General features: G+C 39.3%; 1 protein-coding gene across 4 annotated transcripts in view; it reads left to right on the top strand.

Moving 5' to 3' along the window:
• The window catches only part of MEIS2 (Meis homeobox 2), a 142899-nt gene that overhangs the window by 47785 nt on the left and 71787 nt on the right, over positions 1-23327 (top strand). The window lies entirely within an intron of this gene.

Here is a 23327-nt window from a genome sequence, read left to right as displayed (position 1 = left end):
CCAGGAATATCGTGGAATACTTAGAAATAAATGAAAATCTGCATGCGTTGGCACCTTGCCCCTCAAGGTACGCCCTCTTTGCCACTGTACACTTACAGTCTCCGATCAAATGCTCTCATTAACATCCAAGAAAAACCTGTGAGTGGTATTTGTAGGTTGCAGTGACTCCAGGTTGGCAAGCACTTGAAAAGGTTTTAGTTAATTCATGGTGATATCCATTTTTGCTCTCCGCGTGAAAGGGAGACCGTCTATTGAAAATTGATGCAGTTTGCTCTGCTAATTTTCATGCTCATTCCAATTAATTTAACACAACCCAGATTCCTTCCTCAGGCTCATTCTAATTAGTGAGGCAACACCTAGAACAAGTTCTGTTTAATAACATAGACGAAGCTCTGTTTGCGAGAGATTTTGATGCTAATAAAGATATTCACTGATGTGGTTTGATATCAGATGTCAATTATAGTATGTAATTTAGAGGTCTCCCTTGTGCGCAGTGTGATGTAGAATGCGAGCAGCGGGACACTGTCCTATATTTGATTTCACTGACGGAACCAAATTCACCTTTGGGACCAATTAGTGTTATTTTTCTGGTGCGGATTCTGGGATTGTTCATTTATTCCACTGTAATGAACTGGGAGTATCTGATAAAGAGTCGCAAACTGTGAATCCTTCTGAGAGCCGCTGAACCTTATCACATAAAGAGGAGCATCCATGAGTATCACATAGAGACATTTAACGCTCTTCTCCACCTCTCTCGTTGTGTTTCCCCCTCCCATCTACTTCCCCCAAGTCCATTTTTGTCATGAAGAAGAATAGGAGAATTGTAAGCTTAAAAAGTATCAATTAGCATGGGCATTGTACTGAAAATCACTCCGTGGTACTGATGCAAATCTGCTTTGTGTCTTCAGGCCTAGTCAGTGCATACTGTGTAATCTCTGCCTCTCTGACAATGTGAACTTCTATTAAATTTCATTTCATTAAGGAATCCATGGATGGTGTAATGATCCATAGTCGTTATACACCCTAAGGAAGGTTGTGAGATGCAGCCTGACCCATGGCGAGTGGTGTCTGGTTTCACAAGGGCAGATATACATCATATACAGTTATTACCCTAAGTTCAATTTTCTTAAGGATCTGACCTTAAATAACACCATCATTAGAACTGTAACCACCATTAGTTTGCATTACATTGTATACCTAGAGAGAACTAACTTATATTTAGAAGTTTATATATGTTATTAGGTAATAAACAGTAACTGAAAGGATTAACCTGTTAACCTATTCCTACAATGATGGAAATTCTTTTTAAGTGCAGTATTGCTTTATACTATATATTCCACAGTGTGAGTGAATAATTAGTGTTAATTCTAAAGGTTACAATCTAATTTGTTATAAGAACACAAAAAATGTAATGGTATCAACTGGTGCTCTGGATCAACAAGAACAAGAGCACAAGTAACTAATAACTAACGTTAGGATCACATGACATAGCTGTAAAGGTAAATTACTTTCAGTGATGGGCTGCTGCTGATATCAGTTATTTGAATTTATATTGGCTAAGCAGTAACCAAAATAAAATATTTGCTTCCTGTCCTTATACATTATTGCTACTGGCCTGAAAATTATTTTACAGCACTTGGCACTAATGAATGTCTAGATGGTAGTGTAGACATGCCTTAAGTACAAGGGTTTGGAGCCTATATGTATAAAAACTTGGTGTGCATATAAAAGTGAATTTCTTCATCCTTCAGCAAGACACAAAATGCTGTATAGATGCAGTTATTTGTTGCTCCTAACGCTAATGATTTTTTACTGATCCTGGAAGGCGTTTTTTAGTTCATATATGCATGTGCAAAGACACAACCCTCAATTAACTAATCTATAATGCCAGGATAAGGAATTGTTCTCAGCCATGTGACTATAAACTAAAAATCTCATAAGCTCATGTGAAAATAACTGTCATTTTTCTCAGAATAAGAATCTTTATCCTGATAGTGCTAGTTCTGTGAGTTCAGCCTATGATGTTGTAAGGACCCCCCGATTTCCCATTTCCAGAGACAATTAAGGTCTCAGGTCCTTGTATAAATCATTTTGCAAATTGATGGAAATTTCTTTAGGTTGAACACCTTTCAGCTTTTGTTACCAATACATATAAATATTGTTTTGTGGGCATAGAAAGACTAAGGCGTAAATATTTGTTGAACTGAAAAATTAGCTTGCACATTGAACATAACATAGAAGAACTTTAGTGTATTGTGGTTTCTGAGACCATGGCACAGTTTAATTTGAAATGGATGTATTCATTATTTTTCACTCGCCTCCACACAGGCAATACATACAATCTAACTATAGAATAGACTTGCTTTGGATTTAGAGTTAGTGTAGATAGTTTGTTCTTTGTTGTAATAGACAAAAACTTCCCAGGAAATGTCTGTTTGCTGTAAAAGAGGTGTAAAATTATACTGTTTATATCATGGCAGCCAAACATTCCCTATATGGTGTATAATCAAAGCTATCCAAGACTGTTCTACAAAGTGAACAATGGAAGGGTTTCCTGAGTAGCATTTCCCAAGAAAAAAAACTTTATGTTTAGTGGAGACATTAAGACCTAGGTCAGTTTTTGGTGTAGGCCTGTAGAGGATAGTCAGCAGGAAGCTAGATAACTTTGTCTGAGACATCCTATACCACCAGTGGACACGTGGGTAAGAGTTGGTTTCATGTCATCTAGAGATGTACACAAACAGGCATAATTAGCTTGTATTTGTGATGCTTTTGAGGTTCTTCTGTGTTGCTCCAAGCTGCTTTCGCATTCACTTTGACTTATAAAAGAAAGAAAACAAATATACACAGGCCTTTATGGAACATGGAGGACTACAAACCTTAGGCCTTGTAAACACTGGCACTGTGGATTTGCAATTACATCAAATAGATCTGTGGCTTCAGAAAGCAATTTGCTGTACCTGTGACAATAAAAATAAATGGACCTACAAGATGTGTTTAGATGTGGTCCAGGAGCCACAGATGGTTCAAAGCAAAGTGAATTCCAGTTGGGTCGGTACACTTTATGTGACATGAGCAACATGACCCCATTAATGCCCAGTTCCAGTGATTTTGGCTAGAGTGATGAAGGGTTATAACCTCTATTAGGTTTTTATTGCCACCTATGTCCCCATTAGGGACAGTCAGTTCCGGTCAGTCAGGTAATTTCTTCAACGGGTACATAAATAAGAAGAAAAACATATTCTTAGTAGAGTGGGGAAGGGTTAGAAGTTCCATTTCTGTCATGGGTTTTAAAGGGACTGGAAGCAATTAAAAATCTCCACAATGGGGTGACAAAACTTTACATAAAAGTCTTCAACTCTTTTGAAAACTAGAAAACTTTGTTGACTAGAGTTGGCCTTTAAAGGAGAACTATGAGGCAAGTGAAAATCACTCAGCCTCATAGTTCTAGCTGACCTGTGACAATGAAACTGTCACAGGTCGGCTCAATAGATCGCGAAGTGTGCGAACACATACTGTCGCTCGCTCACTTCTCGACCCTGTCCCTGCAGAGAGCCGTGACTGTCACTCACGGCTCCCTGCAGGCATTCCCCCCCTCCCCTGTCTGATCCTCCAGCGCTGACTGACGGAACGGATGGGGGAGGGGTACAGCTGGCTCTGCCGCTAGATAGGCAGAACCATCTGTCACGCAGCTGGGTGGATCCAGACAGTAATGTCAGGATCCGTCCAGGCTGCGGCGTCTCAGTATACCGCGAGTTGTAGCTCCTGGTATGCTGAGCTTTGGGTGACGGAAGGATGCTAGTTTGTGTCCTCCTGTTACCCTTAGGAGAACTATGGAGAAAAGCCCTGAACCCATAGTTCTCCTTTAACTGTGTATGATAGTCTGAGGCTGGGGTTAGTATATCTCCTGCACTAAAATAAAGCAGAACTCCAGGAGTTTATAAAAGCGCCAGTCCAAGCGCCACATTTCATACAGACAAGGGAGATTTTTGCTTTTGTTGTTTGTATTTCAATTTGAAAATATATGAATCCTTACTGTCATTTTATTGCAGTGCACTATAACTAAAGGGTCTATTCACAAAAGGGTAAAGAGTTTGGAGAAGGCAGGAGAAGTGAACAATCTAGGCCAATCTAGGCCAAAATAGCTGATTTGGAAAAATTCTCCAATTCAGCTCACTTTCCAGTTCTGCTAATTTTGCCTAGATTGTTCACTTCTCCTGCCTTCTCCAAAGTCTTCACCCTTTTGTGAATAGACCCTTAAGTCTTTTGGCATAATTGATGTCAAGATTCTCTCAATTCAAACTCTATATTTGTTAGAAAACTAGTTTACATTGCTACCTATCCCCTGAGCCACATTCTCAGAACTAGTGTAAAGTGAACCTTTCCTAACAGAAACATGGAGGCCATCATTGCTGACCTGCTTCTGAAAATGCTACATTCCTGGCTATTATGCTAACCCCGCTCTGCATAATGAGAAGTCAGCAAGGGCAGCCTTCATGTTTTTTTCAGGACAGGTTTTTCTCTAAGTAAGTTTAAAGTCGTAATTCCTGATCTGCGTATCTATTCTTGATGAGCAACTCACTGAAGCCACTGGATTAGGATGACAGACATGTCATTAAGATGACAGACAAGCAACTAAAATACCCCATGAGAGGTTATCAATAGCAGTGCACATAACCTTCTCAGCACAGGTTCCTTTCGCAATGAAAGGTTTAATGTGAATCATGCTTGTCTTATTATTTAATGTGAGTCTTGTGTTAACCTGCTGCGATTTTAGCCTCAATAGTTTATCATGTAAGAGTAATCATGCAAGTATAATATATTTTTTGGTTGTTACGGGATGCTGCAATATGCACATTGCTATTTCCCCCAACAAATAGAGCCTGTGTGAAAGACTGTAAGTGATTTAAGAGATGAAACTGCACATTCCTGTACTAGCCAGTGCCAGTGCACACATGAGAATCCATCATGTAGCTGCCAGCAACACTCCTTAGAACTTTAGGACTTTGCTAGGCTCCATATTTCAGGTGGGAAAGGGTTAAACAAGCTCTCTGACCTCTGGAAAAAGCCTACTAAAAACCAGAAACCAGTCATTTGTCAAAAATCCCTTTAAATAGCAATGTAATGAGGTAACTGTAGCCAGCGATGCTGCGCTGATTGCACTGCCAGTTGTTCTAGCCGCATTCTTTGATAATGCTGATAACAAAATGCTCTATTCAGGAGGGTTTGAGTTCTTTTGCCGCAGGCTGTGTCCCAAACAGGCCCGTCGTCTTTAAGAAAGGATCAAGCATAAAAGCCACCAGTAAAAAAAAAGTTTTTTTTAGAGAGTACAAATCTGACTATTAGGCTGAAGTATTAGTGCCTCATTGTGAAGTAGCATGTTCGGACCTGAGAATGGTGGGAAGAGGGAGGCACAGATGTATTATAATAGTAGTGGCCAGTGGTACAGGAGATGTTCATTGTCATGAGGAAGTAAAGTGGAGGGGTTGCCCAAAACAACCAATCGGACAATAGTGGTTATTGCTATATTCATTTATATGGGCCAAAAAATTCTGCAAGCAGTGACCACTGAATTGTCCACACTCGTCCCTGCCTGGTTAGGAGCTCAGAGTTTAATATCCCTGACACAGTCATACAGACACCTACGTACACTGGGACCAGTTTGAGTGGACCCACAAGTATGTTTTTAAACAGAGAGGAAGTGTCTAGACTAAAGCTAGCTTTACACGGCTTGAATATCAAATGGTGCTGGCCCTGCCAACACCACGACTCAACAAAAGTCAATTCAGAAATCAGCTGAGCCGGGTGGAAATTTCTTGGCCAAACAGTGACTGCATCCTGCATCCTATCAGCTGCATTACTGTAAAGTATTCAGGCAGCCGCAGGTGATGAGATTCCTCCATCCACACTGTTTAGCGTGGATGGGGGAATCGAGGGATTTTCTTTTGTTCAGGCTGAGAAAAGAGAAAATCCATAAGTGTGTGGCTAGCTTAAAACCCATGTAAGTATACATACCCCATGGAGATAGTGTTTCTGAGAGCTAGCACTTAATCCGCCAGGTTAGAAACATAGTTTCTCTGACCAGCTGCCATGGGCAAGACTTTGCTTTTCCTGCAGTTTTCATACATGAGGTCCATAACAAGCAGCACAAACTTTCCCCGAGGTCATAAAATTGAGCCAGGTTGGGTTTTAATTTTTTCACAGCGGAATGCTGAGGTTTTCCCCTAATGGATGTGTCTTTCTTTAAAAATTATGTCAGATTTAAAATGATGCATGTGGATGACTATTGCTTGTAAAGATAATGGCCCTTGGTAGCTAAAAGGTAAAGGTAAAAAGGAGTCCACAGCAACCAAATCAAACATAAGCCCTGAATAAAATAATGACATTGGGTTGCTGTGAGTATCCCCCCCAGTATTCTCCTCTTTCTGTGCATTAAGCTCCTAATGTTTTCTGAGAGAAAGAGAAAATGGCAAACTCTGGCCACATTGTACAAGGTACCTATGTTTGATTAAAAGAGCGTCACAGCAAATTGAACGATATCATTGATTTTAGCATCTTGTTTACTTTTATGTAATGGCTGTATTGTTAGTCATAACTGCATTTACTCCACAGCTAGCTGCAACATGCACTGACAGTGAATGGATTCTTATATTTTAAATGCTTAGAGCTGCTGCCTCTTTAAGGTCTCGTGTGTGTATATGAGGTTGAATGGTCGTGAGCCGGCGTTAGCAGCAATGCCTCACAGGGGACCAGTGCAGAACATTATCAGAAGCTGGGGATTGTGCGTTGTGCAGAGCAAGCAGAGTTGAATCTGAGAGCTGGGACCTAGATGGACATTAGTCTCTGCTTAATAGAATCTGAGTGATAACTGTGCATAATGCTGCACTGAGAGGTCACTAAAAATGAAAAATTAGCGTCCCATTAAAGGGTTTTATTGCCGAGAGCTGCAGAGATGTCTCAAAGATAAGTTGTTGCTGACATTATATGGAGCAGTCTACAGGGAGGGGTCCTGGAGCAAATAATCTTCACCCCTGTATTGTACAGCCACAGCCCTTAAAATACCTCTGTTGAAACCTTTTGCAATTCCTTATGTCTGTAGCTGGCATGGTGCAAAATACTGACAACCAATCAGATTTCAGCTGTTATCACCTTTAGCACAGGTATACAAAGTGAGCGCTGAAGTCTGATTAGTTGCTATAGACATCCTGTTCCTCCTATCATGAAGCTCTATCATACAACACTCTTATTTTCACTGTGACTTCAGTCAATACCTTCACTTTCAGCCATGTGGTTCAATAAATCAACTGGTTATAGAAGGCTAATCTACCATGTCCGATTTTTTTTGTGATATCACAATAATAGGATACATATAATCTATGCAGTTAAAGTTTATCAATCTTATAGCTTGGACTATAAAATCATTTTTATTTGCCTGTGCTTATAGTATTACCAGTATCCTGTATTTTGTAATTTCATATTGTAGACATTTGTTTAGCAGATCCAAATGGTTGTAATAATTTTAATAAAACACCTCAAAGGGCAGAATGCCCTTTATGACATTTTCACCCTTCAGCATATTTGTTTGGAGTTCTTCCAGCTCCCTAGTATAATGAAGTGACTTTTCTTGCCTATTTTTTTTTACAGTTGTTCACTTTGCTGCTCCCTGGCCCTGCCAGCTTTTTCATATTTTTGCTGGATGTCATGGGTGATCTGTTGACACATTCCACCTTTTTAATAAAGGTTCACAGATCACTAACACTTTGCACTTGTTCTCAGAAGTTCCTCTGCTGTGTGCACCTGTTCCAGCAAGCAGGTCTCTGCATTCAATAGCCAGAACCACTGGGCACATACAGCAGCTTAAAGTGTATTTCCACTTTTGTAGCTAGTTTGGAATAACGCCTATTGTATCTTTGTTACATGTCCCCGCTCACATAGCAGAACTATTAAATGTAAAAATGCTTACTGTTCTACTTGCATTTTACTTTGCATAAAAATCTTACTTAGCTTCCCCTTCTATGTAATGTTAAGGAATTTACAATTATTAACCCTGTCTGTACTGGGTTGGCTGATTTTTTTTACAGCGATCACAACCTGAAATAAGTCATTTCAGGGAGGTGCCCTTCTTATTTCAGGGAGGTGCCCTCTGTCAACCCCCCCCACCTTCTCTGGGAGGGGGGGAGGTGCAACAACAAGGAAGAGAGCACCCCCCTGAAATGATGGCAGATAGCAAAGAAGCTAATGCTTCCTTTGCTATCTGCCGCCAGAAGAAAAAAAAAAAAGAAGGCATAGGAACTAATAGCTAGATTGCTATTGGCTATTTCAATGTGCAATAGCCAATATCAGATTAGCTATTGCACCCGCCCTCTGCAGCTGTCAGTCAGCAGAGGTGGACATGACGGAGAACTTCAGGTCCACCTCTGCTGATTGACAGCAGCAGTGGGCGGGTGCAGTAGCTAATCTGCTATTGGCTATTGCACATTGAAATAGCCAATATCAATCTAGCTATTAGTTCCTATGCCGTTTTTCTTAGGGTCTATTCTGACGGCGGCCGGCGGCCCCCGATACCAGAAAAAAAAACACAAAAAAACAGACAGCACAGAAAGGTTTACTCTGCTAGATCGAGCAAAGTAAACCTTTCCGAGAGAAAATGTTTCTCTCCCGGGTGTCCGGTCCGGGAGCCGCTATCTAATAGTGGGAGACTCTCGGAACATCCAGAAGAGTTGAGATGTCTGTTATTAGTTGTAAACTAGATTTGAACATTCAGTCTGTCCTAACAACAAAAAGATTGAAAAGCATTGTATGTTAATGAGAGGAAACCCACTTTATCCCCCTTCGTCGGGAGGACAGACTCACATCTAAATGGTAAGAAATTTAGTTTTTTTAATTTTTTTTAGGTATGTTGAGTGAAGGGAACACATAGTGGGGGTTTTCTCAAATTTTTCTGCAAAAGTGGAAATATACTTTAAAGTGTCAGTTTTACACCTATTCACAGGTATCATAGTTTTTTCTAACTGAAAATGTGTTTCAGACAAATCATACCAACCAATCAGATTTGCACGTGACGCATGCCACATGAGACAACTAAAGCTGTAACAATAATTGGCCATAACAGGGATTATTTTTTAGCAATCAGAGCTGAATGTAAGACTCAAATGGCTAAAATTAACTAGTGTAATGGCAAATTAAACTTGTATTATAGCCTAGACAACTAAGCCAATTGGTCCTTATGTGTTAATGTGCTCTTGCTAAGAACTAAAGGTACTTCTCATAGCCATCAATCAGCATTAAACCTGCCCCGGAAGTCTGAAACTGGTTGGTTGTTGTAGTAGAAAAAACTCCAGGTTAGAGATCATTAATATGTAAGGTCTATTGCAGGAGGTAGTTGTGCATATTATTATACAATGTTTTGGTTTTCTTTAGTGGTTTAATAGTTAGAACCTCTGCCAGGCTTTATTGCTATCTGTGTCTTTTTTAGGGAGATTCCTACTCATCCACAACACATAAAACAGATAGCAAAAAAAAAAGCAAAACAAAACAGTGCAGCACTTTAGAGCATCTGTCAGGTATTTACTACCAGGAAATTTGCCCTTGTCTTCTGTTATTGGTGACAGGTGGTGAAATCCCCCAAGCAGTGACATAGGCAGCAATACAAATCTGACAGAGGCTCTAACCCTTCACAACTCAAACTAAAACAAAAATAACAATTTGGCTGAATTTCCACTTTAACTAAAAAACAGATTACAAAAGAAATTACATTCATGTCAAAATCTAAATTATTTGGTTGTTGGACAACCCTGAAAAGAAATAGTCACACACTGGATATATAAAAGAGCAGATGCAATACTGAGTGGCTAAAGATTGGGCAAGGAAGTCATTTGCTGGCCATACATGTGCAGATTCTAGGTATATACAGTAGGTCTAATTGGACCATGGATGGGCAGCTACTTGCTGTGTCCTGATATTGTGAACATGCAGTGATCTATGCGGGTGAACAAAGCTGGCAGTCTACAATCTTTTTTCTATGGATTTTGATGGTGTGGACAGGTCTGCAATGTGCGGCTTTCAAATTAGCACTGCGCAAGATGGTGTCATGTTAAATTCACATATCTGGTCCTCTTGTGCATCAACTTTGCCAGCCAAAGAGAAAAAACATGCGCAGCTCCTTCATTCCTCCCCATCTGTCTTCCAAACACATGATATTTATAATCCACACAGTAACCCTTTCTGATTAGCAGTTTATTACATTGTGTTTTGCTGATATGTATTACGTATGTGAGCTGAATACACCCACAATATAATGACAAACTACCTTGTTTTATTATTATTGTCAATCATATCCCTTAACGAGTTTTATTGCTAAAGCGTGCATATGACTTGAGATATGGCATTGGTATGGTACTGGAGTATGAGTGTAACAAAAAAAAAGAGCAACCATGCTTAAAATGGCAGAAAACTGAACTGATAACATTTGTCTATATGGCACAAGCCTAAGTAAGCAGTTCACATGCAATATAAGAATTCCTATTGGTCGTCTAAGTATGCAATGAACAAGTCTTTCCTTTATGAGATTACTATGTTTCTAAAGATTCATATAGTGCCTTTTAGGAGGTGTTGGTGGGCATTACAGTTGTGCTAATGAAACATAACAGCTATGTCATCCTACCATTTTAAACTTACATTGTGACATAGCTAGCTTTAAAAGGGACAATGGCCCACCAAACTCATCCAAAAGACAAAAAATAAACTAAAAGCATTGCAACCTTTAGAACCCCAAACCGGAGTTAACCCAGGGGAAGGCAGAAAACACTTATACAATGGGAATACAAAATACTGCTTACAAAAATGGTCTGTAGTCTGGCCTTTGGGCTTGGGGTCCTTGGGTCCCCTAATCAATTAAACATTATCTGGTCCTTGTATATTGTCTCCGTGTTAGAATGGCTTTTCTTCAGACGCATGGGTTTCTGCATCCAAAAATGAAATATATTTGTGGATGAATCATTTTTTACTAAATTAATTGTTGTATGTGTCAGACTGTACATTTCCTTATGTGAATGGTTCAGTGTTATGCATACAACTCAGCAGAATATTTTGGCTTCATATCAATTAATAAAATCAAATCTCCAGGACACATCGTTGACTGCAGATGTATACTCAGTGCCCAAATTAATTTGCATCCCAGAAATGTTGAGCCGTATCTCCTCTATTGCCCTGAGTTGGCCAGGTGATTCATTCTTTTCCATTTTCCTCTAAAATTTTAATTTTGATACTTTACAAATCAGTCATCTCTGTCACAACCAAGCATGGCTTTAGTAAAAGAAAGAAAAAAAGATTTAAAAAAGTGTTTTTTTTGTGTGTGTGATACTACCAGCCTAAAATGGGGACTTTTTACTTCTGTTAAGGGTCAAGTGCAGTAACATAGTTAATTAATTGAGTATTTCCACTAATCTTGTTAACCCAAATGCGCCAGTAATCTGATTTGTAGAAAAATAAACATTTCGTGTTTTTGTTTTTGAATTACAAAGAACGAGATTGTCATGGGAAAACAAGCACTTAGGAGAGTATCATGACATCTTAATTCGTACAATATGGGCAATAAGACTGCTCAGTTGGGCTCAGTGTCCATACGTGACACTTATCTTTATCATTTAGCAAGTATAACCCAGATTTTAGCTCCCTTATCATTATCCATCTCTGTTGCATGCGCTAGTGTCTCGAATTTTAGTTTCATAAATTTGTATTTTTTTAATACCATATAAAATCAAAACGAGCTTATTTACCAGTGTGAAAGAGAGGTAAGTATGAGACATTATGAATATCAAATTATACATCATATTGTCTTTTTAATGAAATATTTCAGTGCTATGATAAAGCTATAAAGCATAATAATGGGGTTAATTAGAAAACCAGGTAAAGTCATTGTACTGAGAAAAAGAATAGTCAAATTGCTTGTCACTTTAAAGAAGTAACAAGGCAATTAACTACAAGTTTGCACATATCAAAAAAATTAAAATACAATTTCAGTTGAATACTTTTGTTAGCACTTATGATAGCTTAAAGTATGCTTCTAAAATAGAATACAGTGTATAGATTGAGAGTATTGACAGTGAGTAGTAAATGTCGGTGATTCTTATCCCTAGCAATGCTCGTATACAGTTAATAGTAGATTAAACATTTGTGAAGCTATATTAGTTTTGAGTGGTTCTATATATTTTATTATTTCAGGAGTCTTTTTGTTGTTGAGGATAGGAGCACTTGTGTTATGGACATTAGTAACATATAGCATTGATATTGGAAAGAATTCATGATTTCCAGTACATAAGGTTGGGCTAATGTTAAGCCAGCCACAGCAAAGGATAAATGTTTTGGTACGCTCTGGAAGAGGTATGATTTATCCGTGAACCTTTTTGATTTTGGGGTGGTATGGGGGTGTGTTACGTTTTGTTCAGTGTGAGGCCCTAATATTGTTAGGTCAGTGTGTGCCAATGATAATTTCAGGTTGGTGTGGGGCCTTTCTACCTCTACTGCTGTTCCCTCTTACACAGTTTGAATGGAGACCTTTTCAGTGCAAAACATGGGGTCCCTTCACTAGATAGTCCGTGTAAATAGCTGTGAGTTAACAAAGGAGCAGCCTCCTGCAGCTTCCAGCTCCCGACCCATTTGGGGAATGAATGTGCTAAATGCTTCTTATGCCGCCTGAAAAGTCTGGGACAAAAAGCAGAATAAAACCCTTTTCTTCTCTCTTCTCTCCCCCAATCCTCTTTTTCGTTTTTTCCCCCTGGGGGGTTGGGTGTTTGAAATCGGTGTAAGCTTTGGAAAAGCTGTTTTTTTCTTCTTGCAGTGCTCTTTTGAGTGTGAATGTGGTACAGTGGTCACCCCTTCCTCTCCAGTGTCACAAAACCCACACAGTTAGTAAATGTTGCATGTAAACTTCTCTGGGTCATGTGTTCACTGCTGTCCTGGTCAGCGGCAAATCACAGGCACATTTCCCCTGAACATGTCCTGCCTGTTTAGCACAGCAGGGTCTGCATACAGAGTGAATAAATACTAGCCTGCTCTTCCTCTCTATTGTTTAATTTATCTCTACATTCTGGTTATCAGGTCAACTGCTGACCAGTGTCAGGGCAAATGTTTGGCCTATTTCACAAAGACTCAAGCAAAACACCACCAGTGTAATAGTATATGGTTAAAAAGACATAAAAATAGTAGTTGCGAGAATAAATTAGACATTTTCTCCCAACATTCTGCTGGATGTGGACAGCAGTTGGATTGAGGAAATGTATGTCATATGAAGGGAGGACTGTTCAATGATCAGTTCCCTCTGTGGATGGCTAGAGGTACAAAAAGTTAAGTATATGCAAACCCTAACTATAAAAACGTCTCTCATTTGCTCCCTTTTGGTCTGTTAAACATAACATTGAAAGTGTTTTGTTATACAGCTTCAATAGGCGCACAAACTACCTGTTGACCTTGCCATAAATTCTGAGAGCTGAACATCTCTGCCTGTGCTGCACTCTTATCAGTTACATTGTTCCCAGCAATCTCTGAGGACTACAGAACACCTCCACTCAATGTTACGGAGAGGGGGAGCTGTTCCATAGCCCTATCCTTGGATGACATCTCTGCCTCTCCATAGAAGCAGTACAGCAAGTGATTGTGGTCATCCTAAAACCGGAAGTATATTCTTTTCAAGACGACTTGGTGAAAGTAAAAGTGAGAAGCCTAAAAAAATTAGACAAATGCAGCCACCACCCGTAAAAGAGTGCTCAGCTGCAAAATATTACATATTTTTTCTTGGGTTTAGATGCACTTTAATATCAGTCATAGAATCATCCAACATGCTGGAAAAACTTCATCCATTGGACAGACAAGAATCCATAGAAAAAAAAGTAGTCACCTGAATGGGAAAAAAAACTATTCTCAGGTCTTGTATTTGAAGAAATATTTGCCCAAATGTGTGGTCGGCAAAAACTGTCAGACACTATATATATATAAATATGTATATATATAACAGACACAGAACATAAAAATGTGCACTATAATATGTATAGTTTAAAATCCTGTTTGCTTGAATACAGCCCTCTTTAATGCAGAACAGAAAGATGAAATTGTACTATCAAAGGCAAAGTGCATTAGAGATTCCAAGGAAGAAAATAAATCATGGATACAATTTAGAGCATAAGATATACAATGGGGGAAGAAATACTTGTTCTGAGACAGAAGAAGTTGACAATTATCTTTGAGATTAATTGGAATGTTACATTGCCTGTTAAAACACCAGTGTTAAGGGGTACAGATCCCCCACCACCACATTGAAGACATCAGACCTATCGGCTGGTGCTCTCATTTACTGAAGTCTCACTGTAGGAACATTTTATGCTTGTAATGTTGGAATGTTTGGCAATAGGACGGATGACACTTCTAGTATGTCTGCCAATGTCCAATAATCCACAGTCCAATAATACACAATCATAAAATGTCATATGCACTGGAGAGGAAGGGAGCATACTGCAAATATGACTGCCCATGTCTGATAAGCTGCAAGGAGAAACAAATTAAGAAGTTCCTTTATAAATCCATAGTATGGACAGTGCTGCAAAGAAACAGAGCAGTAAAAAATGATGTCACAGTGTGCATTGATCAGCACATGTGAGAGTGTTGAGTGGTTTTGTAATGGCTTAATTTCTACTCAGAATGAATAATTTTTAATAGGTAGGGCCTGCACAGGGAAATACAAAAGTGACTGGATCCTTACATCACAATGCTTTGTTTACAGAGCTTTTCTTAGAAGGTGCTACACCCCAATCTCCTTTCAGTAGTTGTGGCAGGATTAGGAGAGTCTGCCCCTCCCCTCCCGATGTGTCAGTGGATGCACGCAACAACATGTTCACCCAGCCCTGGACTCTATGTATCACCCATATGTATATGGAGTGCATTGTATTCATTCCAACAGGGAGATATGTCACCCTTTAAATATTAGATTCTGTCTTACTTCCTAGATTACACCTCTACTGAAATAAATATCTCTTGTGGATATTGGTTTTGGTTTTAGATGTTTTGGTTTGATCTAATGCAAAGTGTTTTAATATGGAAAGAGGGCTTAAAAAATAAAATTACGACCAGTCTGCTATGGATTAGTGATTAACTTGACCTGAAGTGGTTTCTACATTTCAGAGGGTATGATTGACTCGTCTGTGCATCAAGGTAACTCAAAACACTTATCTAAACCAAAAAAGTGAACATATTATAAATTGCAGTTTACCAATCCTTACATGTGGTGGATGCATTAGGTTTTTTTTTTAAGCTTTAATTTCTTTAGGGTCTATTCACGAAGCTGCCGAAGGATCTGGCCGTAGCTGCGGCTGATCCTTCGGCTAGCTTCGGCCCCAGGATCCCTTCGGTTCAGTAGAACCAAAGGTGTGCTGCACGGGCTATTCACAATAGCTCGTACAGCTCCCGATCATGGCCGAGCGGCTCAGCCGAGCCGAACGCATATGCATCAGCTCGGCTGAGCCGTGCTGAAAGCCAAAGCTCGGCCTGCTTCTGACAGCTGGGCGGAGCAAGCCGTGATCTTACGGCTGGCTCTGGCCACTTTCAGAGAGATCAGCGTCCCTGGTTAACTGCTAACCAGGGACACTGATCTCCAAACAGCAAACTCTCCCTGGCGCCCCGGGAGTCTCCTGCTCCCGGCCGCCAAGGAGAGAAACAGTGCTGTGTCTTTCTTTCTTTATTCTGACACGAGCATGTCAGAATAGAAAAAAAAAAAAAATTTTTCCCATTGAAAAGCATTGGGACATTACTATTGGCTATTTCAATTTGCAATAGCCAATAGTAAACTAGCATTGTACCCGCCCTCTGCTGCAGTTCCCCATCAGGTCCATCAGCAGAGGGTGGGTACAATGCTACAATGCTCCCGGGAGAGTTTTTTTTTCTTTTTTTTTACAGCAGCAGAGCCGCCGGACAATAGGAAACTATTGGGCGGAGCTAGCTGTCACTGCTAGCTCCGCACAATCGTTTGCTTTTTACTTTTTTAACTTTTTTCACTGTTTTTCTGTTCTGCTCGGTACCTCTGAGGGACCGAGCAGAACAGCCGAGCCGAATGCCGCTCGGCGGCATTCGGCTATTCACTCACTGCTGTTCGGGATCTTTAAGAATAGCCCGAACAGCAGTGAGTAGCCTGCCGGAGGTTCGGCTCAGCCGATCCAGATGTTGGATCGGCTGAGTCGAACTCCTTCTGCACTTCGGGTCGGCCGAACATGCTGAGCATGTTCGGCTGACCCAAAGCCACACGAAGCAAGCCGATGTACGGCTGAAATTAGCCGTACCAGCCTGAAGTGAATAGCCGAACAGTGTTCGGCTCACTTCACTTTAGATTGGTCATTCACTCGGCAGCTTCGTGAATAGACCCCTTTATTTTCACCTTGTGATCTGGACAGTAAGTTACCTCTTTGGAAGAGCAATGGAGCCACCCTTGGAGAAGGTGAGATTTAGATGAACTTGGCTAACAAATTAAATCTGAACTCTTTTTAAACATTTACATCAACGGCTATATGTTTTTACCCTTTGGGATAAAGGTAAATGGGGTGTCTCAACCCTTTGTCTATCACCTCTGGACAGTTTGGTCTGCTAAACAAAGACTTACTTCCTGGAACACCAGGTGGCAATGAAGGGGGGAAAAAAAGAAAAGCTGCAATTTATTACATTTTTGCTTTTGAGTTTAGATACGCTTTAAGTTATCAATACAAGATAAACTCTGGTAATGTCACAATTTCTTAATTGTAGATCGTTCATATCAGGCAAGCTCACCAGGATTGCAGCAATAATAATGACAGCAACATGCATTGCTGACAATTTTCCAGTCCATACCAGTCATATTGCTGTATGATTGCATACAAAGAATTCATATCATACCCATATATGAGTACTACAACTCTTAGAGTCTGTGAAGGTTCTCATTCATCCAGGTCATGGTACATCTGTAAAAAATAAATCAAGGCAACTGGACTTGCTGTATTTTTCTTCAAGATGTTGCACTGGTCATCCAACTAGCTTTATCAATCCAATTAGAGTACTTTGCAGATGAGTTTTTAGAAATGGAGCAAATATAAAGCTGTTTGTCTCAGTGACCAATCAAATACCTTGCTGTATTTTCCCACTCTAAAATACAAGAAGCCTAATTGTGCTTTTCTTAAGCTGGCCATACATTCCAAACAAACTTGGATCTTTCTTTACCTCCCGATATTGCTATCAGACACTTGACGAATGTCCATCGAAAGTTCGTTTGATTTTAACATTCCATTATATATTTTGTATACTGCTTGAGTCAGGTATAGTTGCGGGGACCCGGTGCACAAGGCAGGCTTGTGCACTGCTGTCCACCACTCTACGAAACGATATATATTTTAATTATGGACGCAATGAAAATGTAAATTAGGATGTTATGGATGTATTGTTAGGTTCTAGTAATAGTTTCATTTACTGGACTTGTTTTGTAATGTTGAAGACATTTTCCCACTTATCTAAGATGCTTTTTCAGGGGTTATTGCTATGTTTTATTTTATGTATTTATTCAGAGTCTAGAATAAACTAAATAAAATATATGGGTTTTTATGTAAATAATTGTCACTCTGGAGCAAAACAGAACATTGTTTTTTGATGGACTAAACCAGAAAGAAAAGCAAGACATTTGTACATAGCAGTCACAGCTGCCATTTAATGGGGCATGTAAGAGATCAAATATATCTGATTTGGTACCTATGGACAACAGCTCCCATGATTCTTTGCTCCTCCTTTAACATAGAAGTGATATAGCTTTATTATATCACACAGCCATTCCCCTCAGTGGTTCACCGACATGCACTCAGACTCACATGCATGCTTTAGTCTTCTAAGATGTGCCAGAGGCTGCAGCTCTACACCTTAGATCCCAGAGCTCTCCCGGCTTGGTTCTGTAATAGCCTCTCTCCATCTGTGTCCCACAAACAGCTAAAGAAGCAGCAGCCTGCTCTTCAGGCTCACACAATCACATCCACCCAGGTTGCAGGAGCCCGGGGTTGCCAGGGAGCAGTCAAAAACCATTAATGTTTAGGAGAATTTGCCCTTAGGCTGTTCTTTGGCACAATGGAGAAGTGTGCACATTAAGGGAGCAGGCATATATATAATGTATACACGGGTGTGCATATACACATTTACATAGGAACTAAAAGTCAGAGGGCTCTATCAGGACGTACCCACAATTCCCAGCGCATCAGGTCTGTGCGTGACCATAAGACTTAATCCTGGTTCTGCTGCTGAGAAGGAATGTGCTTTGTTAACCTTTTCTTTAAAAATCAGCATGGTAAGGTTTTGCAAGCATTTGTTAAAACGAACATAGTATCTCACAACACGTACTGTATTCTGCCTTTTGTATGTTTGCCTTTTAGAAGAAATTCATCAAGAAGCTGAATGAGTTTGGATTCTGTGCAACATGTATATCAATGATTTAACAATTTTTGTATGTCAAGTGTTACATGCTTGTAGTTTTTAGCTCACAGTAGTGTCTGACGGCCCTTGTTTTTTTTAGCATTCAGGATAAAACATTAAATGCCATTGCACTTTGGTCAGTTTACTTCCAATGGAAACCTATAGTTGTAACCATACACCAAGAAATTGGTTGTAATGGCGGCTAAGGATTTCAGATGATAGTAGATGTTTTTCACGACTGTTGGGGTTGTCGTTAATTGTATAATTGGCTATTGTTAATAAGATACTAAATACATTACATATTGTTACTGGTATGGTGGTAGTGGCAAGAGATCTTTACCCAATGGGGAAGAGTAACAGATAATAGGTCAGGTTGGAATTTTTGTAACCTTAAGTCAAATTTAATGATAGTTTTGTATAGCTCCAATATTATACTCAATTCATAGAAGCCATCTTCCATATTTTTCACTGATGAGTGATAATAATTTTAAAGCAATGGTATGCAGTTGAATGGATAATGCTCCTAACTAGGCTGGATTTGTGCTATAAACCTGTTTATGAATGTACAATTGCTACCGAAGTAACGCTATAGATGAACAGATATCTAATGAGCATAACAGGTAGTGAGACATCTGCATGTCCTTAAACCTATCACTTGGCTACTTGAACTCACCACTGTCTTTTATAACTAAGAGGTGCACTCCCAGTGAATCTCTTATTCATTTTTCTCCATGAAGAAGGGAATGATTGATCCCTACTCACACAAAAAATGTTCTCTTGATATGACCCTCACCCAAAATGTTGTAAGTGATGATCCAGCTGGGTACAGTTTTTGTAGAGATCATATATGTCCAACCTAAGCCAGCAGAGATATTTGATTACCTACTTTGTATGTACACAAGAATTGCAATAGACTGTATTTGTGGTTGGTGTTCTAATTCCTATATCACCTCAGTAATAAGGGCTGTTATCATATATGGGTATTAGACTGAACAGACATTCCATGGCACATAGTCTCCTGGGTAATGTATACTGGGAATAAAAATAACAGAAGCAAAGTTTACATGGTACTGAACATGTTTATGTCTAAATTCAAATTTCTCTACGTATACACATGTTCATTTGGGGAAGACAGAGATCTTTGCAAACATTACATTTTCCTGGTACACACCTAATTTCACCTGAGATTTATAGGTGGCCAGGTAAAATCTGTTCTTATATTACATTAGTCTGGGATCCCAGTAGCTTTGCATGTGTCCCATCCCAGGACTTGCTGTTTGTTTGGGGCCAGCAGAGAGTATTAATTACCCCCTTCAGTTCTCTTTCATGTGGCTTTGGACTACTGTGTAAGATGAACAAACATTAGCTATCCATTGCATACTCATAGCAGACCCATGTTTCCCTAGAGTATCTACTAGTTGACAAACAGTGTGCAACCAGAACCTTATGATTCTTTGTCACTTCGGATGACTTTTTATAAACCAGGATGTAATCACCTTTTACATCAGAATTATAATATAAACTGAGTGACTCACATAGGGAGTTAAAATTAATAATATGTTAATTCACAAAAATCAATATATCTAAGTAACACTCAAACTTAGCAATAACCTAAAATGAAGAATTTATATGAGCCAGGGAAAAAAAAACAAAATAAGTAATAAAACGTCAACTTCTTTGGCACACCGATTAAAGCTTAACGCCTTCTGGCCAATCAAAAACATCTTTAGTGTCCATATATAGTTATACTTTTAATGAAATATTTCCATGCCAACGTCATTAACATAAGATATTAAAGCTACACATTTACAGGCAGAAAACATTTTTGGCAAATCATAAAATTGTCAAGTTTGTTGTTCATAAAATGGAAACATTTGAAAAAACGTAATTATACTTTATTACTAAATAAATGCAACCCATGCATACAGTATTCCTTTTTCTTATTTATTAGTTTACACCTACTTGTAGCACTTGCAAAAAACATACTAGGGGTATTGTCCACGTTTAGCCATTATCGTTCTATCTTTTGAAATACTGTATATAATGAAATAAGGCCATACATCTTTCTGGTAGAAATAAAGGCTAGAAACTTTGATCTGCCTTGCAGAAGACCGAATATGTTTTTGGCACGTAATGAATATGTGCTGGTAAAAGCAGCTCTTCTCGTCTGAATTTTATAACAAACATATCCGGCCCGCATTGATTGATGCCTTCCCAAAAAGGGGGAGACATGGCAGTATAAATTTTCAGAAGGTGGGGGCCAGTATTGCCCCGGCAGCAGGGTTTTTTAGATACATAATTCACATGCCCTGCAGGCATTGCTTTCAAGGCATTGGAGCCGCAGGGCGAAAAAAATAAGCAAGGCTCTTAAAAGTGAATGATTTTTGCTAATGCACAATTAATGCCATGGAAAAGCACAAAAGAGCAAGACTGGGTGATGGAAACTTCTGATTAAGTTGGCACACAGGCGTTGACGAGTGTATCTCTTTTTTCTTTTAATTTTAACCATTTCAGTGCCATTGTGTGTCACTCTACTTTGCTGTTACTTATTCACTAAATACTGTCATTGGCTTCATTATAAAAGATTAACGTTACAATGGGACTGAAATGATATGTTGGTTCAGGTATCTCCCCTTGTTCTGGTTCTGGTGCTCTCCTGGGATCTGTAGGACTGAGCAAAACAGCAAAGAGTACATTACTAGATTCAGTATGTGCAGGGCAGGATATCTGCATAGCCAACATAGGCTGCACCTACCCTGCAGTGCTAGCAGGGTATGGTGACAATTTGCCCCATTCTTTAAGGCATTGGTTCTAGGTGTTGGGTGGCATAGTGGGCAAACTGTCACATTCAGCCTCTACACCTCCCTGTGTCCTGTTAGTGTGATGTTAAGGCTAGTAAGTCAACTGGACTAGGAGGGGGAGTACAAGACAGTCTAAGGATGCATGATGTTAAAATCCGTGAAGTACATACAGTATAGCACCCTTCACTGAGACTGTCTCATAGTGGTGATCAGATCTTTTAGAATATATACAGGCATCTCCAGCCCTTTATGGTTACCAATAGATGAGGTTCTGATGTTTCTAAACACATCCTATTAGTCTGAGACAGCAAGGTACGTACACATTGATGTATATGCTGATACGGTTAGCAGTGTTACCACTATCTCTTTATCCTTGTGGTGTTGTTGGTGAATAAGTACACCTTCTGTATCCACAATTTGTAGGTTGTGGCTATGAACCTTACAAGCTGGGATCACCTCACACCCGAAAATATCTCACGGCACACTAGTGTGCCGCGGCACAGTGGTTAAAAAACGCTGACGTAGAGAATCCCTCAAAATAAACTCTTAAGATCACAGTAGAGTGAGTAGAGACCTGGATAGAGGAAGCCAAGTGGATGTGCCCCAGGGCTCTGTGCTAAGCCCAATACTGTATAACCTGTTTATTAATGATATTGGGCTGTGTAAAAATCACACGCACCTAGTGCGTGCGTGTGTTTAGGTTAGTAAATCACCCCCAGTGAATAACTATATACTTGATATCTTTATTACTTTTGTTTTGCCTGAAGTTATCCTTTAAAAAGTATGCGAAAAGAAACAAATATCTAAAAATCCAATTCATCTTTTAGATTGCAAGCTCTCATGAGCAGGGCCCCCTAACCCATACTTTTGGACGATTTCTTAAGGGACCGTAATATACAGGGGTACGGGTACTCCTAATAGGTTGGACTTGATGGACTAATGTCTTTATTCAACCTCAAATACTATGTAACTATGTAACCCTCCAATATTATATTGTATTGTAACTGTACAGTCTCCCTTTATTTAGTAGATCGATGTGCAAACTGTTGGCGCTATATAAATCCTACATAATAATTATATGAATAATGTTTTTAGTGTAACAGATAAAACCATATCAATTTCAGCCAAATCCATACTTGAAAGGATTGTTCATTAACTTCCATGTCCAGTATGTCCACTGTTTGCTAATTTATACCACACATTTTATTCTGTGAATAATTAGATCATTTGTGAAACTCTAGCTGGATAGTGCTGGATATGCTTCACACAGACCATTGAAGGGCAACTTACTGCAGTTTAGTTCCTGTACAACTACATCTCCCACTATCATTAGTGTTTGGACAATGATCCGGTGGAAGATTTTGTAATAATAAGCAACATACAGCTACATAAGCTAGATACAGTACAGGTCTTGCAGAAAGAGGTTGCTGAGCTGCATTGCCCATACTGACTGTTTTCAGTGGTCTGTACTTTTATTAGTTATACACACTGACTATATTCATTAGGAAGATGTACCTAATAGAATGTGACAGTTGGCCATGGTACTATCACAGGATGAAGATAATACTAATGATGGAGAGCCTACAACCTCACAGTTTTTGGATTGGTACATAGAATATACAGGAACCCTGGGCATTAATTAAGTGTCGTATTACTATAGAGAAGTAAGATGAACTTCATTCGAAGTTACAGAAGACTGGCTGTTTACCTTAGCTCAGAATTACACATACGTTAGGCATTCATTGATAGATCTTGTGGGGCTGATTTACTAATGCCCAATCAGGTATCTGTGAATTTTAAAAAACATATATTACATTTTTCTCCTGAATCTCTGATTGGGTATTTAGAGAGACAATGACCACTGGTGGGCATAGATGGACTGTTAAGCTGCCTAAAATGTAATTTAAAAGGAAACAATAAGTCATCTGGATATTAAAGGTATTTGCTATTGCATACATAGATTTTTAATTTTTTTAATAAAATTTCTGCATAACCAGCTGTTGATGAAGAGGAAACAAACCTCTAAGTGTCTTGATTTCACTATAATTGGGGAGATTTCCACAGAAG

The sequence above is a fragment of the Nanorana parkeri genome, unplaced genomic scaffold, assembly GCF_000935625.1.
Source record: "Nanorana parkeri isolate BGI_ZX_2015 unplaced genomic scaffold, ASM93562v1 scaffold602, whole genome shotgun sequence".
In the NCBI taxonomy this organism is placed as follows: Eukaryota; Metazoa; Chordata; class Amphibia; order Anura; family Dicroglossidae; genus Nanorana; species Nanorana parkeri.
Note: the sequence above shows the minus strand (reverse complement) of the source record. Positions and strands in the feature narration are given on the sequence as shown.